This window comes from Leopardus geoffroyi, chromosome C1, assembly GCF_018350155.1.
Source record: "Leopardus geoffroyi isolate Oge1 chromosome C1, O.geoffroyi_Oge1_pat1.0, whole genome shotgun sequence".
NCBI lineage: Eukaryota > Metazoa > Chordata > Mammalia > Carnivora > Felidae > Leopardus > Leopardus geoffroyi.
The window spans coordinates 145,973,085-145,989,203 of NC_059328.1; the positions used below are offsets into that span (position 1 = coordinate 145,973,085).

At 37.8% G+C, this 16,119-nt stretch overlaps 1 long non-coding RNA gene across 1 annotated transcript in view; it reads right to left on the minus strand.

Moving 5' to 3' along the window:
* Positions 1-15,854, minus strand: part of LOC123598944 — a 28,909-nt gene extending 13,055 nt beyond the window's left edge. The window contains exon 1 of the long non-coding RNA XR_006712890.1: positions 15,705-15,854. This is a non-coding gene — a long non-coding RNA (uncharacterized LOC123598944). The remainder of the gene's footprint in view (positions 1-15,704) is intronic.
* Positions 15,855-16,119: the final 265 nt, after the last annotated feature.

A 16,119-nucleotide genomic window follows, 5' to 3' on the forward strand; every position in this document is an offset into this window, starting at 1 on the left:
AGAGAGAGGGAGACACAGAATCTGAAGCAGGCTCCAGGATCTGAGCTGTTAACACAGAGACCAACACAGGGCTCGAACTCACAAACCATGAGATCATGACCGGAGCTGAAGTCAGATGCTTAACCAACTGAGCCACACAGGCGTCCCTGGGTTGAATGTTTTACATTTATAAACTCACCAAGAATTTTTTTTTTTTTGTAAGTAATAAATTAGAGATCCAGCTTTAAGGGGTTTTTTTCCCCCGAAAATGATCTAACAACTTTTTATTTAAAAATTTATCTGTCCTAGACCTGATTCTTACAGGTGTTTGAATGTATTTCTGGACCATGAATTCATTGATCTTCTTGATCTTTGATCTTTGTGCCAGTACAATGCAATTCTAGTTATTGCTGCTTTTTAAGGTATTTAATATGCTTTAAGATTCAGTAAAGAGAGTAAAATCATTCTATGACAAAACTAGCTACAACTTTTCTGTTAAGCTATTTATAATTAACTTTCTCTACCATCTTTAAAAGGTAGATAAGCAGAAAATAAGAAGAGCCAAAGACAATTATGTTTTTAAAATGTTACTTGCAGAGGCACCTAGGTAGCTCAGTCAGTTAAGCGTCTGACTTTGGCTCAGGTCATGACCTCCTAGTTCATGGGTTCAAGCTTCATGTCAGGCTCTGTGCTGACAGCTCAAAGCCTGGAGCCTGCTTCGGATTCTGTGTCTCCTTCTCTCTCTGCCCCTCTTTCCCCACTCTCTGTCTCTCCATCTCAAAAATAAACATTAAAAAAAAATTTAAAAAGCATCAAACAGTTCAATCACTGGTATCATTTGAAATATAGATTTTAATTTTGATGAAGTTCAATTTATTTTTTTCTTTTGCTATTCATATTTTGTTGTCATAAACAAGAATCCATTGCCAAATCTAAAATAGTACAGAATTACCTTACATTTCTACTAAGACCTTTAAAGATATGTCTCTAGTATTCAAGTCTTTAAAAAATTTTTAGTTACTTTTTGTATATGGTATGATAGTATTTAGGTCTTTGAAAAATTTTTAGGTACTTTTTGGATATGGTGTGATAAAGGTGCAATTTCATTCTTTTGCAGGTGGATATCCAGTTTCCCATTCCATTTGTTGAAACACAACTGCTTCCCCATTAAAGGGTCTTGGTATCCTTAACAAAAATCAGTTGACCATAAACACATGGATTTATTTTCAGACTCTCAAGTCTATATGACAATTCTTATGGCAGTATAGCAATGTCTTGTTTACCGTGTTGCTTTGTAGTCATTTCTGAAATTGGGAAGTGTGAGTCTTCCATAGTTTTGCTTCTTTTTTGAAGGTTATTTCGCCTATTCTGAGTTCCTTGCAACTCCATATGAATTTTGTTTCTTACTTTCAAATTCTTTTTTTACCTAATTACCCTGGCTAGAACCTCTAGTACAGTGCTGAAGAGAAGTGATGAGAATGAACATCATTCCCTTTTTATTGATTTAGGAGGAAGACATCCACTCATTCACTATTACATATGTTAGCTGTGGGTTGGTTTTTTGTTTGTTTGTTTAACTAACCTTTTATCAGGTTAAGGAAGGTCCCTTCTCTTCTTAGTTTGTTGAATGTTTTTATCATGAAAGAGCATTGGATTTTGTCAAATGCTTTCTCTGCATTTTGGTGGGTTTTTTTTTTTTCTTCTTTTTTTTTTGCATGGTGTGTCTAGTAAGATCAACGTGGTTTTTTTACTTTTCTGATATGGTATATTACTTTTTTTAATGTTTTTATTTGATATTTTTGAGAGAGAGAGACAGAGCATAAATGGGGGAGGAGCAGAGAGAGAGGGAGATACAGAATCTATGAAGCAGGCTCCTGGCTCTGAGCTGTCAGCACAGAGCCCAACGTAGGGCTCTAACCTATGAACCGTGAGATCATAACCTCAGCAGAAGTCAGCCGCTCAACAGACTGAACCACCCAGGCACCCCTGATATGATATATTATTACATTCATAGATTTTCAGATGTTAAACCAAGTTTGCATTCTTGAGATAAAACCCACTTGGTCGTGGTGTATAATTCTTTTTATATGTTGCTGAATAGGTTGGCCGGTATTCTGTTGAACATTTTTGCATCCATATTCATAAAAGATATTGGTCTGTAGTTTTCTATCCTTGTGAAATATTTGTCTTGTTTTGGTATCAGGTTAATCCTGGCTCCAGAGAAAGAGATGGGAAGTGTACTCTCCTGTTCTATTTTTTTGGACAACTTGTGAAAAATTGAAATTAATGTTTCTCTGAATGCTCAGTGGAATTTACCTGTGAAGCCATTTTGGCCTGGAGTTTTCTGTGTGGTAAATTTTTTGGTTTTGACATCTATCTCTTTAGGTGGTATAAATATCCTCAAGTTTTCTATTTCCTTTAGATTCAGCTTCAGTGGCTTGTGGGTTTTTGGAAATTGGGCCAGTTCCTCTGAGATATCAAATTTATTAGTGTACAATTGTCAGTCCTATATCTTATAATCAATTTTCTGTATGAGGTCATTAGTAATGTTCCTACTTTGACTTCTGGTTCTAGTAATCTGAGTTTTTCTTGGTCAATCTAGTTCAAGGTTTGCCAATGTTTTAATCTTTAACAATAAGAACAACAACAACAAAAATGAATTTAGTTTTGATGTTCTCTAATTTTCTTTTAATTGTATTAATTTCCATACTAATCTTTATTATTCCCTTCCTCCCGCATACTCTAGGTTTATTCTTCCAGTGCTTTAGGGTGAAAGATTAGATCAATATTGATTCTTTAAAAAAAAAAAAATGTTTTTAATGTTTATTTATTTTTGAGAGAGAGAGATAGAGCATGAACCAGGGAGGGTCAGAGAGAAAGGAAGGCACAGGATCTGAAGCAGGCTCCGGGCTCTGAGCTGTCAGCACAGAACCCAACGCGAGGCTAAAACCCATGAACCATGAGATCATGACCTCAAACCTCCCATTGTGAAGTCTCTGATGTTACTCTTCAAGGTCACAGCCTTCAGTATGCTTACACAGGCCCTCTGATGACAGTGTATTTGGCAGGACTCTTGGATTGTCTCTTTCCCTGACCACATTCTGGTATTAAAGCCCCACTAAATGCTGGCTCATTGTTCTGTTGTTTTTTGTAGTGCCCTGGGGCACAAATTCCTTCCAGACTATTCTTATCAAATTTGGGGAACTTGAAGTTATCTTCCTAGGGTCAAAGATTTGTTCTGATCCCTAGAGAGCTCTTTCAGACATCTATTGTCCCATTTCTCTCCAGTAAACTGTCCTACAGTTTAGCCCATATATCCATAAATCTACTCATCTCTTGTCAATTGTCTCTCACCAAAATACCCATCATTTTTTGAGAGTGCCCTTAGGCCTAACTTCTTCAGTCTTGCACATAAAGTCAAGTTCCTTTAGAGAGGAGTTTGGAGTTCACTGTTCGGTGGCTTGCTTGACCCACCCAAGCAAAATCTGTAAGCCATGGCTTTGGAGCTGGTAGCAGATGTTAGTGGAGAGCTTCTCTTTAAGTGACATCTTACTTCAGGAGCTGAACACTCAATGGATAAGAAGGGGCCAGCATCTTTGGTTTGCCTCTCTTGCTCTTGGCATGGAACGCCACCTAGTGGGCCAGCATAAGGGCGACTGGGGTCTCCAGTATTTTCAGCAGCACCATGCCCAAGGTAGAGCCTCTGTCCCGTGAGTGGGGGCTAAACAGATGAAGAGAGCCCCCAACTCTCAGCCACACTCACCCGTAACTTCGCCTCAGCAAATCTAGCTGGGAGCAAGATTAGAAACGCTGATGTTCTGTACCCTTAGGACAGATGGACCTTCAATTGGTTGCTGGAGGGAGGAGACAGGTCTCCTTCTCATCTAGTGTGAAATGGAGGTTTATGTTTTCTTGAACTAGGAGGAGGGAGAGATGAAGGGCATGGGTCTTTGTTCAAATACCACACATTCTCACAGTTCTTACTGAGTTATAGTAGATTTTCTTGATTAAATGTTTCTTCATTTGCTGTATGTCCTTAGGACCATTCCCTGAAGCTTTAAATGGTTATTTTTATTTATAATTTTCCCCACTTTTACTGGATTGCAGAGCTCCTCATACAGTCGTGCCAGAAGCAAAACTCCCAATTTGCTTGTTTTTTAACTGCAAAAATATAAATAGATTCTATTCTATATAAATAGAATCATATGGATGTACTCTTGTTACGTCTGGTTCTTTCCCTCAATATTATGCCTCTGAGATACTATGTTGTTGCAAGTAGAGGTAGTTTCTTCTCTTTTGCTGCAGGTAATGTTATGATAGGAAAAGACAGGATTCAGTATGCAGAAAGGGAGAGGCTAGGGCTTGAAGGTCCCTGGGTAGGGAAAAACACAGTATTTGAAAACATTTCTTCTGGGGAATGTCTGACCTCGAGCAAACTCCCTCAGGAGCAAAGTTCCTCTTAAGAATGTAACAGAAACCACCTACTCCCCTTTAGGAATTTGACAAAAGACCTGACGAAAAATCAACAGACCATAAAAGTTATGACCCACAAGGAATGGTATGGCCATAGACCACCCCTCATACCAAGGAAACGAGCCAATCAAAAAGGGTGACTAGGCATTTAGAGTTACCTAGCCAATAAGGGTAGAACCTGAGAGGAAACAAGGGAGTAGGAACAAGTGGGAAGGCGTTCACTTTCAAATGCCCCCTCTCAGTAAACAACACTTTCATACTATTTTTACTTTCTCATCTTCTGCTGTAATGAACTTTTGCCTGTGGCTCGTTTTAGTCTGTGTCCACCTCCTCATTCTTCAAAGCGGTGAGACAACAGATCCCCGGTATTGAGGTAAAAAATCCTGCAACAATATTTCATGGTATGAATATACCATAATTAGTCATTATCCTCTTGAATGTTACTGGTCTTCAGCTATTATAAATAAACCTCCTCTGACAATTTTTCAGACATTTGTTGGATGGACATAAACAAGTGTTTGTTCTTAGCCTAACCCTAGAAACGGAATTCATTGGTCATAGAATATATGTATGTTTGCCTTTAGTAGCATTTGTCAATTTCTTGAAATTATTTTCCCAATATACACTCCCATCAACAATAAATGAGGGTTTCAATTGTTCCATAGTCTGGCTAACCTTTGGCGTTGTTTGACCCTTTTAATTTCAGCCCTTTTGGTAGTGCTATGGTGGTATCTCATTCTGTAATTTGTAATTTGTCTTTCTATGATAACTAATGATGTCAAGTATCTTTTCATATGTCGGCCAAATTAACAGTTTCTTTTAGATGCTGGTGGAAGTTGTTTGCCCATTAAAAAAAAAAAAATGGTTGTCTTTCCAAGTACAGCAACTATATTATCTTTTCAACTTCTCCTTGTGCTGAGAGTGGTCACCTGTGGCAGGCAAGCTAACATTAACACAAGAACCATGTTCGTTCGTTTGCTTTTTAATCTTGCTGGCAAAGTACAATCTTGGAAGACACTGCCTCAAAATAAGAGTAGAGAAAGCAGTCCACAAGTGAAGACACCTTTGGATCCCCTCATACCTATTCAATCTTCTAGTCATACACTGTCGAATGCTAACCACAAAACAGACATATTGTGATTATCTGTAAACATTAGAGGATATAGCATCGAGCTGTATTGCCTCCACCAGGACTCTGAGCCGTAAACTTGTAAGTACATTAGAAGCCGACACTCAGCAGACTTTGCTGAATTGCTGGCAGAATCAACATCTGATCGATATGCGTGTTCACCAGCCAAGCTGACTAGTACATCTGTTCTGTGAAGAAACATACATTCTGCCTCTAGTACAATCAGTGTAATTAAAAATTAACATGCATTAATTGTTAGAGCTGATGTAAACAGCTGATGTTCCACTTAGCACTGTCTTCTGTACATATCATTAGGCAAAGCCAAATATTGTTAAGTAAACAGGCAGCGCTTACAAAAAGGAGAGAAATGGAAAACTAATTCCAACTAAATAAACTGACACTGTATCATAAGTCAAATTAAAACGATTAACCAGAGCCAGATTAAGACTCTGGATCTTCAGAGGAAAACAATTATAAAAGTCACATTTCATTATTTGAATCTTATTTTGGCAACTGTGTTTAGGCTCAGTCTGAAATAGAGTCGGGGCGTGCGTGACACATTAGGATTTCAGAAGACATAAAGAACTCTAGGAAAAGTATGATTCGGGATTGATTTATGGCTTAAACATTCCACGAGAATGCATCATTCACAGCCACTCCAGTAACCAGCATTCTCCGGGGAGACCCAAATCTGATGCTTAATGTTAAAAAGAGTCTATTTTCTTCCGCATGCACCTGCCTAACTGCCATGGCTGTCAGTGGGAGTTACAGGCACAGACTCAGAAGAGAATATACACCTCACGAGTTAAGTCCTGTCTGACTTTTTTTTTTTTAATGTCATGGCAAAATGATTTCTCTATCTTGATTCAAAACCAGAAAAAAAAAAAAAAAAGTCTCCAACAAGCCAATCTGTCCAGTGAGGTACATTCCCAGGTCAGAGAGCAGTTGTGTCTTTACAGATTGCCCCGGGCATTCAGCTGTTGGGCCCCAGGCGCTTCCTCCTCTGCGGAGGCTGTTCCTGCCAGGGGCTAGCCTGTCACTCTCAAATCTGATTTCAAAATGGTGTGACTCTGAATTTTGAGAGTGATTTTGTAGGTTATTTCCTCATGAAGTTGCACTGAGTTAAAAACAAAAAACAAAAAACAAAAAACAAAAAAACTCCCAGTAAATGTTCTCAAAAGGAAATAAAAAACACACAGTGCCAGAGTCCAAAGGAGAGACCGATTCATCAAGAAATCACGGGTCGGGGCCCGGGGGGGGGGGGGGGACAATCCTCAAATACTCGGGGTCACCCCTCTTTTATTTTTGTCATCATGGCAACGTCATTAGAAAGAGAATAAAGGTATAAAAACTCCCTTAGCATGTAGCGTGAGCCTTCCGTTGTAACTACATGGTTATGTGTTTGAGAGAGTGTCTATTTTGTTTATTCATAATTGTATTAAATTTGCCTGCAAATGACTTAGTTCATATATTAAAGAAAGATATAAAAATGTTGAATCTACTCATAACAAACAACATTAGATGTGTCAAGGATCACAGGAATCAAAATGGAGCCTATAAAAGTTAAATAAGCTACATAAATTTAGGTCATGAATATAAAAGCTGGCTTGTGAACTTCTAAGTTTTTCTGTTTGCTGTTCCAAACCACCATCAATTTGCACGCTTTACACATAAAATTTTTAGGTTGGTGGTAATAGGATAACTGTTCTTGAGAATTTAAAGTAAATATCGAAAAGACATCATCCTCATTATTATAAAAATGTCTGATATTGGGGCGCCTGGGTGGCGCAGTCGGTTAAGCGTCCGACTTCAGCCAGGTCACGATCTCGCGGTCCGTGAGTTCGAGCCCCGCGTCAGGCTCTGGGCTGATGGCTCAGAGCCTGGAGCCTGTTTCGGATTCTGTGTCTTCCTCTCTCTCTGCCCCTCCCCCATTCATGCTCTGTCTCTCTCTGTCCCCAAAATAAATAAACATTGAAAAAAAAAAATTAAAAAAAAAAATGTCTGATATTTACAAACATACTAAGCCTTTAACATTAAATATCAATTTACTATCTGAAAAGTTTGTGAAAATTTTAAATACACTTTCTCTTTTTAAAATAAAAAAATTAAAATTATTGCATAAACTATTTAAGTGAAATAATTTGAAAATGATGTGATAATTAAAAGTTAACATATCCAAAAAGAAAAGTTAACATGCATGTATTATTAAGAAAGAAGTAACTTATGCTTCCCACAAACACTATATTAAACGTTAAGATTTCTTTTTTTTTTTTTTTTCCAAATTGCTCACAAAATCAAGGGCACCACCTGGGTGGCTCAGTCGGTTAAGGGTCTGACTTCTGTTCAGGTCATGAGCTCACTGTTGGTGGGTTTGAACTCCACCTCAGGCTCTGTGCTGACAGCTCAGAGCCTGAAGCCTGTTTCAGATTCTGTGTCTCCCTCTCTCTCTGCCCCTCCCCTGCATGAGCTCTGTCTCTCTCTCTCCAAAATTAATAAATGTTTAAAAAAATTACCCAGAAAGTTTTAATGATCTTATGGCATCTCAAATGCATGACTATCTTCAAGCACTAACTTAGTTTGTATAATTAAGATAAATTTGTTTTTTACCTTGAAAACTTCTTTTTAAAATATCTTTCATTTCATTTTATTTTCTCGGTATCACACACATACCTAATTCAATCAATTCTGGAAATTTCTACTGAATTTTATTACCCTATATTTGCACAGTGACTAGATAAGACTGCAAAATTAAAAACTAAAAAAAGTATGCATCTCTTTTGTTAAAAATTGAAAATAGTAAAGGCATCTTCTTCATTTTCAAATAAAGGCAGGATGAACAAAATATGTTGATCGTGAAAAGAATAAGGATACCTATTTTCTACAGCATTTTATGATGATCTCATATAATATATAATGATTCTTAAATCTTCAGTGTATGCATAAACACACATTTTTCCCAAAGAAGCAAGTGTGAATTTGTGTTATCTTAAATCTATTACATAAATCCCTTACTTTCATAAATGTAGTAGGAACCAAATAAATGTCATACAAAGGAAGGAAGAATATAAAATATAGAATGTATACTCACTTATGGTTATTAAAGCTTCATTAATAGATAGTTCTTACTTAGTGTCTCTAGGAATATAATAAACATATTTAGGATTGATTTATCTCCTAATCATTATTATCTTTTGTTATTTTGTCTTGTAACACCTCATCCATTTTCTTTTTTTGTTATGGGGTCAGGTCAAAGTCTTTGCTTTTCATATTTGATTATGCTTTCAGGTAGTGGAATTTTCAGTAAATGATATGCATAATTAACAGTAAGAAGTACATTTGTACTCAAATTCTCTATTTACCCCCCAATCTACTGATGATTTTGCCAATGGGATTTACGAATACAATAAAGAAACTGATACTCACTTTTTCTGTGTGCAATATAACAATATCCACTGTCAATATCACAGCTAATCCTATCACCTTTTCATTTATGTCTTAAAAAACTAAAACTCAGGGGCACTTAGGTGGTCAGTCGGTTAAGTGCCAACTCTTGATCTCACAGGTCATGATCTCACAGTTCCATGAATTGGAACACTGCATCAGGCTCTGCACTGATCGCATTGAGCCTGCTTGGGATTCTGTCTCTCCTCTCTCTCTGCCCCTCCCCCGCTAGTGTGTTCTCCCCCCCCCCAATAATAAATAAATAAATTTTAAAATAAGATAAAATAAGGGGCATCTTGGTGGCCACAGTTCATGGGTTCTAGCCCCATGTTGGGTTCTGTGCTGACAGCTAAAAGCCTGGAGCCTGCTTCAGATTCTGTGTCTCCCTCTCTCTCTCTGCCCCTCCCCAACTCATGTTCTCTCTCTTTCTCTCTCTCAAAAATAAACATTAAAAAAATAAAATAAGATAAAATAAAACTCATAAGTATCTATGATTCCTATTATCAGCTGTTTGTTATTAATAATTGCTTTTCCTTGCTGTAGGATACTTTAAATATTTAGTTCTCTTCATTCCTTTGTCCAAACTACAAATAGGATGCTACAGAACTGCAATTACAAGTATGACAATATATTTTCAGGCTACCCATAAGGTGACAGATCATCCCTCCTGGGTTCCCTTTGGGTTGTCTATTATTTAGGAATGGTAGGACTACATGGTGGGTCCATCAGGAAGACAAGAAATGCTTCAGGAGACATATGCACAAGAAGGTGGAAGAGATTGAGGGTAATGTTTTTGTTTTAGCATTTTGAATTGTATGAGTCAAGAACTAGAACTCAGGTAGCACTATTCCTACCAAAGGCAAAGAATCTTTTTAGTACTGATACAGGGACTCTCTCTCAAGGTCTGTAAAGAGCAAAGGATCTTGACTCAACTGCCATTCTAGTTCAAAATCTCAGAAACACTTTCATCCAAGTTGACCAAACAAGAGAGCAGAGTGCCAGGGATGTGTGTAGTCAGAAGCACTATCTGAAAACAGGGAAGTTGAAGTTGAAATTCAACTCTTGGCCTTCTCTCACTCTATAACAAAATTACTGAGCTCATCTCAAAAGAGAAAAGCAATTAGTTAAATCCACCTTGGCCTATGTATCTGCCCCAAAGTCCTGCGGTGTTTCCTTAGTTTGTTTTCTATCTAATTCTCTACATTGCATGGACCACGGTGTCTATTTCAGATTTCCTTCATCAAGCCCCTAACCATCCCCTTTGCTCTCAGGGGAGACTCTACTCTTAACTCACAGAACACAAAGAAGCCAGAAAGTGAAGATTGTCTTAAGACCCTGCCATGAAACCTACAAAATTACCTGCATCTTTATCCCTTTTTCCATCCACTTTGTGTGAAAATAGAAGGGGGTCACCTGGTGGCTCAGTCGGTTAAGCATAGGGTGGAGCCTGCTTGGTATTTTCTCTCTCTCTGTTCCTCTCTCTCTGCCCCTCTCCTAATCTCTCTCAAAATAAATAAATAAACTTAAAATAAATTTTAAAAAAAGTGGGGGGAGAGCCTGGGTGGTTCAGTTGGTTGAGCGTCCGACTTCAGCTCAGGTCATGATCTTACTGTAAGTGAGTTCAAGCCCCACATGGGGCTCTGTGCTGACAGCTCAGAGCCTGGAGCCTGCTTCAGATTGTGTGTCTCCCTCTCTCTCTCTCTCTGTCCCTCCCCCACTCACACTCTGGCCTTCTCTATCAAAAGTAAATAAACATTTGAAAAAAAAGAAAATAGAAGAGATCTCCTTTTTCTCAGGCTACTTACCTGCTGGACTACATTCTACCCTTTATGACTTCTCACAGTACTCACTCTACCCATTCTACCCTCACTCCTTTGTAGCCATACTTCTGAAAAATGTCATTTGCATAATAATGTCTAGAGTTTTCATCCTATTGATTCCCCACAGTCAGTTTGCATTTTCAGAGGAGAAAATGTTTTATTAAAAAAGATTAAGTGCACAAAAAGAGATTTCTTGAGGGATGCCTGCGGAGGAGAAAGGGAAGGGAGTACAAGAAGGTGAGGACAGCTTTCAGACTGTGATGCTGATATGAGCCCTTGAAAGAGAGAGCATTCAAGGATGTGGGTTCATTAGGAAGAGTCTCAGACTGTTGCATAACTGTAGGATAGTGTCAACCTGGCAAATGAGGACACCTCAAACCAAAGTTGCCCATTTAAGGAATGCCAGGTCTCTCAAGACTGGACCTACATTATATCCTCTCTGCTCAGTCATTGGCTGTGAGCAGCCAATGGGAATTACAGCCTCTGCTGAAATGGTGGTAAATCCAGAAGGACAATGCCTGGAGCCATCATTCAGTTCTGTTCCTGAAGCAGAATACTAAAGTGGGACATTTTCTTGACAACACACTCAGCCTCCTGTAATTTACCAACAGTCATACCCCACCATTTAAATCATTCTCATCCAAGCTTCCAATGGACAAAACCAATGAACTCTCTCTAGTCCTTAATTTTCTTGTCCTTTCCGCTGCCATTTGACACTGTTGACCACTCCTTCCTTGAAGTTCTCTTCTCTGGACTTCTGTGACCCTGGACTGAGAATTTTTCTCTTAAATCTCTTTTTTGTGAGGTTCCTCCTCTGAGAATTACAATTGAAACTCACTTCCCATGTTTCCAAAATTGGCAAATGTCACTGTTATGTACTAGGTTTGATAAAATAAATGACAAATTATAAAAATTAGTCAGTTTAGGCAACCATAACGATATGTCATAAAGTAGATGATTTAAACAAACAATTTTTTTTTTTTTTTTTTTTTTTTTTTTTACATATCTGGAGGCTTCAAAGTCCCAGATCAAAGTGTTGGCCAGTTGAGTTCCTGGTGATGGCTCTTTTCCTGGTTTGTAGATAGCCACCTTCTCTCTGAATCCTCACATGGCTTTTTTTTTTCTTTTGTGCAAGCATGGAGAGAGAGAGCTTTTATGTACCTTCCTCTTTTTTTAATTTTTTTTTTAATGTTTATTTATATTTGAGAGAGAGAGAGAGAACGCACAAGCAGGGAAGGGGCAGAAAGAGAGACAGAGACAGAATATGAAGCAGGATTCAGGCTCCTAGTTGTCAGCACAGAGCCCGACATGGAGCATGAACCCACGAGCCATGAGTTCATGACCTGAACCAAAGTTGGACGCTTAACCCACTGAGCCACCAGGCACCCTCGTCCTTTCTTCTTACAAGGACAACAGCTCTAAACAGACTAGTGCTCCATGCTTATGACCCCATGTAATTAGTTTAACCTCAGTTACCTCCATAAAGTCCCTATGTCAGAATACAGTCATATTGGGGGTTAGGGCATCAACATAGGAATTTTAGGGGAACACAATTCAGTCTAAAAAAATTAGCACTGTCTTTGATTTTATGTCTTGCTTTCTTACCATCCAGACTTTGTCAGTACAGTACCTGCCATTCTACCTCTTAAACATCTTGAATCTATTTATTCTTCATCATCATGGGCTTTCTGAAAGTATAAGCCACTTCCCTTCTTACTTGGATTATTAACATAGCCTCTTTCATTGGTTTCTTTGTCATGAGTTTATTGTCATTGCAAATTGGGCGATCTTGCTCCAATTTAAATCTGACGAATATCACTATCTTCTTAAATGCTTTTCAAGATCTTTGAGATACAGTTCATACTGCTTAATATTGCATTGAAAACTCTATTGCCTGGCCCCTGCTTATCCCTTCAGCCTCACCTTAGCCATGCCCCATTAGACTCTGCATTCAAGTCAAACAAAACTTGTTTTAGTTGTTCCCTTATACAATTCTTCTTCAGGTCTGTCTGGATATATTTTCCTCTAATTCCAAACTTGACCAAATCTCATCCATTTTTCAGAGGCCATCTGGGAAACCTCCCTCAAAGCTGTGAGTCCAGATTTGGCATTTGTTTTACATGGTCTGTGAACACTGTATTCTATTACAATTGTATTGCAACTGTCCAATTTGTCCAACATGTCCAACTCCTTTGCTAGTTATGGAAGCACGAAGATTGGAATTACATCTGTTCTGTGCATGGTAACAACACTTAAGACGTGTTAGATAGTCACTAAATATTCTCAGTAGCCATTTTCACAACATGATCTTGGAGTTACTGTCTTATTCTTCACCACACTCTACCCTCAATTAACTGCAAAGCCTTGAGTTAATCTCTTCAGCCCTCAGCTTCTTCATTTCAGGGTGTGCTCTCCATGTGAGTGTTGACCTTCAGGTGACCATCTTTCAGAAGATTGTTGAATTCCACTTGATTAAATGACTGGTAAGTTCCTCCCCGGGTTTAAAATATGTTTTTGCTTGGCTAGACAGTCTTGAGTTAAAGTAGATGATAAATGTACAGAGTAACATCACTCAATTATATGAAACACTTTTTAAATTATAATTTCCTTTTAATATAGTCTTTTTTTATTAACCTAATAATTGGTAATTCCCGCCCCCCAGTTTCAGTTCCATGTTGACTTCATATGGACACAGTGTGTGCCTGAACCTTCAGCCTCAGTTCTCAACTATTCTTAAAGCTAGCCAGCTTACCAACTAACCAATATTCTAGAGGTCTGCCTGTGACACCTTCTTCAGTTTTCTCATCTGTAATATGGGGATAGCAATAATACCTATCAAAGTTTCTTTGTAGAGAATTAAGTGAGTTAATTTTCTTAAGGTGGTTGGCACACATTAAACTTTACATAATGTCATTAATTATTATTATGGTAAGGGAATCAGACCCTTTTCCACTTATCCTGATTTGACCCTTGGATTAATCATCCATCCTCACAAGTACCATGACCTTTCAACGGATTCCTTTGTCTCCAGGCCTTTAAAATTTCTCTGGTTTGTGAGATACCACAAACCTTTAATTTTTGCTTAATAACAACTTTGGGCTTCCTTTTTGTCTTTGAGTAAGCAATGTTTTTGTTACCAAAACAAAATGAAACAAAGCAAAAACACACCCTAATTATTTTTCCTTTTTGTTTCTAGGTTTTGTCCCCTGTCAATTCCTCCTTGTACCTCACTGTCCTTCTGCTTCTGTCACCTGAGTATGAAGAATCCTATAGCTTAAGTAATATATGATGAGTATTTTACTGGAACTGGCATTATGTTCTTGCATTCACATTGCAATGGCCATGGCCTCAGACCAGTTGAGCTCTGTCAAGCCCATTATAACTTTAAGGGAGAGTGTGTTTTATTGTGATAAATATTTATTAATAATTACATGAGAAGTCTAGGACTCCTAGGGACAGAATATAAACCTTCCTACTGAAAAGCTCCCTACCATTAGGGAGAAGCTTCAGAAAGTTCACTTTTTCTGAGATAAAGACTCTAGTACCTACATTTCAAAGGAGAAAGACGGGAGGCTTATTTTATATCCTACCTAGTTTGCAGAATTGGAAGAATTTAGCAGAGAAGACCAGATATATTCAATACTCCCTCCTATTCTCACCTCCGCCTGTCCTTACTCCCATTGCCGCCCCAGGCAATATGGCATGAAAAGGCTCAGCAAGAAATATTCATTTGTAAAAGAAAAACAAATCATTATAGCAACACTCACTGGTCATTCTGTAGCAAATGTGCAATGCTCAGATTTTGTATTTTCCTGAAATAACATGCACATTTTAGGCATGAAATTATGATTGTTTGACTGTGAAATGCTGCACCCAAACACCATGTGGCTTTTAGCAGCATATCATCATATCAAGAACTATTTTTACCCTTTGGCGATTTTTCCTGCCTTGGCTCTGAGAGCTAGTCCATACGGTATTTGTATGTGGCATCAGTGGCAAAGATTTTTTAGAAGAGTAGATTTCTTATGTAGTACCATGTACCAATGATAGCACAGAATCTAAAGTAGAAATGAAAATAACCTGCTTTCAGGTTCAACTGGCAAGAAATAAAGTCATAGTGAATATGAAAGAGGGAGAAACAAAGATGAACAAGGACTTGAAGCCTACTGCTCTGTTCTTATTTCTCTTAAAAATTGCTGTACATGTCTACTAAGTGTTAGAATATCAGAAAAAGTACAGTATATTTAAAATGTATATTCTATATTTCTTCCCCAGTGATTCTGAATACTAGTGGCAGTGAACTTTGTCCAGCATCCGTTTGATAAAAGCAGACAGAAATCCTTAGAACCTCAGCGTATTTGCTGCCTTTCAGAAGCCTGGGCAGAAGAAAAGAGCAACTTCTTAAAAGATTTAAGCACATATTGGTCCCCTTCCAGGACGCAGACATGAAGCCATATAAGAAATATTTTGAAAAGACAACCAAAATTAGCCAAACTCTTTAAACTTCCAAAATGCTTGGAGCAAAAGTCTGTTTTAGTTTAATCCAAATTAGTTTGCAGACTTAACTAGAAAGAGAAGCTATAGGAAAATATGAGTTGGCTTAACGTTTGTGTCTTGTCTATGACTACAAAGTGGGCTTTTGTCTCTTGAAGAGACAGATCCGGTTATGGGGGTTTCCAAACACATGATGACATAAAGGTATGGTGATACTGAGCCTGGACTCTAAGATCCAAAAACTCAATTTTCTTTGAGCATAAAACAAAACTATGCTAATTCATATAACATTTCTTTCTACCAGCCCGTCTATTCTAAGGAAATAACAGTGTTAGAAACAGTCATTATCAGCATTATTTTATACTCACCCAATATATATCACTGCTTGGCAAGCAGATGTTTCCATAGCTGCTGATATCACTTTTCAAGGTTCTCTATTGTTAATCTTATTATCTTCTTCTCATAGTTCCTTTTGTAGTCACTTCTTTAAGGAGTTTCACAGCACTATTCCTTTATAATAAAATGTTCCAGAGTTTCTATATTTAAACTGAAACTCAACTTGTCCATGCAACCTAACTTGTTGCATATGTATTGCAAAGAAATTCCATTTTGTCAGTTGATTTATTGTTGTATCAGAAGGAATAAACTCTTGAACCCCAGGGGAGAAAAATTATGCTGTTCCATTCTACTCATGACATTTCAACATAGGCCAAAAAATAACTGGGATTATTTTCTCAAGTGAAGAAACTGAAATACATTTAAAAAAAGAAAAAGAAAAAGAAG